The following is a 3,459-nucleotide window of genomic DNA, read 5'->3' as shown; positions in this document are numbered from 1 at the left end:
GGGGGGGGGGGGGGGGGGGGGAAGCTGCACACAGTGCTGTCATTTCATTTCATTGAAGTGGAAATGGATTGCACTGAAATGTTCCCCATTGTAAAATATTTCTCTAACCAGTGTTGGATAAAATATTGCACTTTCTGTGACACACACAGTGATGTTGCCTAGGCTGAGATGATGTCATCAGCATTCTGCAGGCAGGAGGAGCATTTCCATCATCAGACTGCAACATGTCACATGGTGAGTAATTGATCTGTGTCAGACAAGAAGTGCACAGGCATCAGGATTTCCATAACAAACCTTGTCTTAGAGAGAGATGGTGGCCCTATATGATGACTGAACAAAGATAGCTCCTTCATTCTCCTGTACAAGGTTAGGGTTAATTTCTAATGAAGCCATTATCATCAATGTTCATATTGGTCTGAGTATCAGGCTGGGATTTATAGAAACAGGGCACAGATGGGGATTGAACCCATGATCTTTGGTTTACGAGACCAATGCCTTACCACTTGGCCACTGCACCAGCTACCTGGAAGACATCTAAACCACAACGGCTCCATATATCTTGTATTCACAGGGTGACACCATTTCAAACTGGTGACCCCATTCTGTTGATAAAACAAATGCCCTGCGCTATCGACAAAAAATAAATGAAAAAGAAGAAAAACCGGACTGGCTGCAAGCCGCTACAACTCAGGCTAGCTTAATTGGTCAATGGTACAGCACTATAAGCCTCACGGTGTGATTATCAAAAAAACAGGTGTTGTGAAAAGTTAAATGGATGAATGAATAAATATGCGAAATAAAAATAAAAATAAATGCAAAGAATATTAAATATGTTGGTCTTTTCTTTCAACAGCGTATCAGTGCGTGATATATGTGGATAGTGTGTAGCAAAGTGAATAAAATGGATCTCTCTTCATAGAGAGTAATAGCCTAATTGGTTAAAACGAAATAAATGTATGTGTTTAAAGCCGTAGTTTTAAACAAGTGATATCAAACCACTATAATAAGGATACAAATATGTAGAATTATATATAAAGAATTCATATATATAAAAATAAACTGCATATAAAGTTCATATGTAAAACATATAAAATTAATTAATAGTATCTTATGAAAAAATGTCAAAAAATTATATATATAATGTATCAATGTCCGGTTACATCTCATTCACGAAAAACTGATGTTGAGCGAAGGGTATGTGTCCACACTTGAAGTGCTGAGGAAAATTGCTTGTCAGAAGAAGAAACCCCCGTAGGCGATACACTCACCAGATGTCAGAAGAACGAAAGCCGTCTGATTTTCCGGGAAAGGTTTCTATGTTCCGTCATATGTTCCGTTCCGTCATATGTTCCGTTCCTTCTTCACCTCAAAGTATCAGGAAAGGGGACCTTCTCGCAGGTTTATCCTCATTCCTCGCAAACATGAAAAAACATGTTTGCGAGGAATGAGGATAAACCTGCGAGAAGCTTAATTGTGGAGTCTCTTACTGACAATCTCCCAGCATCTCTCAGGATTATGTCGTAATACTGTCTTCCTTTTCTCGAGAGGGCTTACCTGGCCGTCTCACCTCTCCGTAGGAGTGCGTGACACAGCCTACCGGCCTTCTCTGCCTATCGCAGTCCTGGGGATCGGAAAACTATGTCACCTCATCTATAAGTGAAAGTTGTGTTGTCCATCTATAAACACAAACATTGATTTTTAGCAATGAATTAGGTTGAAGCCCCAGGCACAGATGGGGATCAAAAATGCATGCAAGGCCATCTTTAATATTGATTGGACCCTGGGCAATCTTTCTTTCCCCCTCCCCCTTACAGAGACGCCATGTCCCCATCACGCCCCCGCCTCCTGCAACATCCTCCTCCTGCAGAGCAGATGGGAGGAGACATCAGAGGGAGATGTGACCCCGCATGAGACATCATGTGGTCACGCTACACAGCGTTCAGCAGGGGTGGAGCAACACTATGCAATGCCGATTGAATAGTGAACAGAGCAGTGCTGCATGTGTATCTTTAGCAGGCTCAAGGGGCAGCTGCTTTGGGCCCCACAGCAATGACTGTCCCCGTGGCAACTGCCCCTTTTGCGTTAAAGACAGCCCTGAATGCATGTTTTTGTATTATGAATGTTGATGGAGAGAGACCATTTCTGATTTGTGAAGGAAGATGATTCCAACCTGCCATTCTCAACCATATGTGCAGTACACTATGGTAATTAAGAAATCCATTAGACACCAGTGTTTATAATTCTGCACTAGGCTGGGAGTTAAAGAATCAGGCACAGATGGGGATTGAACCCATGATCTTTGGTTTACGAGACCAACGCCTTACCACTTGGCCACTGTGCCCTATGTATAAAATCCTCTTTTGAGAATGACACAAATCTCTGCAATTCACCCCGGCTTGCTGTCAATCAACTGCTGGGCCGCATTCTGACTGATGGCAGCCCATTCTTGCATACTCAATGCTTGTTCCCCAAGCCACTTAGTTATCACTGGACCCCATTATATGCAGTTTATTTTGATATATATGAATTCTTTATATATAATTCTACATATTCGTATCCTTATTATAGTGGTTTGATATCACTTGTTTAAAACTGCGGTTTTAAACACATACATTTATTTAGTTTTAACCACTTAGACTATTACTCTCTCTGAAGAGAGATCCACATTATTGATTTTGCTACACAGTATCCACATATATCACGCACTGATACGCTGTTGAAAGAAAAGACCAACATATTTTATATTTTTTGTATTTATTCTTATATTTATTTCACATATTTATTCATTCGTCCATTTAACTTTTCACAACACCTGTTTTTTTGATAATCACACCGTGAGGCTTATACCCCATTCTGTTAGATGGTTTAGCATGGACCTCTCCTACCGCAGTGACAGAGGATCAACTCTGATATGTGTTAAGTCAATTTAAAAAAAAGTTATTTGGCAATCGGAGAAAATTCATGATGCAATCTTATTTATAAGTGAAAGTTGTGTTGTTCATCTATAAACACAAACACTGATGTTTGTCAATGAATTAGATCAAAGCCTCAGGCACCAATGGGGATCAAACCAATGATCCTCGATCTATGAGACCACTGCACCCTATTCATACTGTTCATTATTGCATGTCTTGGTATTATGAATATTGATATAGAGACTGAGACCATTATTGACGCTGAACAAAAACGATGGCATCCTACTGTAGCGCCCTCTAAAATGTCACTACTAAATCTAGTGAATATCTGGACTGTAACCAGCCTAGATACTGAGTATTCAGAGTTTTGCATTCAACAGGTGTCCCTGAGTTTGCTGGATCGATTGCTCCTCCTGTTGCTTAGGAAAAGGGAGCCTTGGCATAAAGTGAAGGAGGATCCATCCTCAGACTATGACCATGCACCTGACCCTAACCAATCCCTGAGTAGGATGACTCAGGAGGTATGGTGGAGGGTAGGTGATAA

The 3,459-nt window shown here is 40.8% G+C and overlaps 2 non-coding genes across 2 annotated transcripts; both read right to left on the bottom strand.

Moving 5' to 3' along the window:
• Positions 1–445: 445 nt before the first annotated feature.
• TRNAT-CGU lies at positions 446–517 on the bottom strand. The gene has a single exon. It is a non-coding gene; the product is annotated as a tRNA-Thr (tRNA).
• A 1,752-nt stretch (positions 518–2,269) lies between these two features.
• On the bottom strand, positions 2,270–2,341 carry TRNAT-CGU. Its single transcript has one exon. It is a non-coding gene; the product is annotated as a tRNA-Thr (tRNA).
• Positions 2,342–3,459: the final 1,118 nt, after the last annotated feature.

The sequence above is a fragment of the Nanorana parkeri genome, unplaced genomic scaffold (genome assembly GCF_000935625.1).
Source record: "Nanorana parkeri isolate BGI_ZX_2015 unplaced genomic scaffold, ASM93562v1 scaffold1595, whole genome shotgun sequence".
Lineage (NCBI taxonomy): Eukaryota > Metazoa > Chordata > Amphibia > Anura > Dicroglossidae > Nanorana > Nanorana parkeri.
This window is presented reverse-complemented; position numbering and strand designations above follow the sequence as displayed.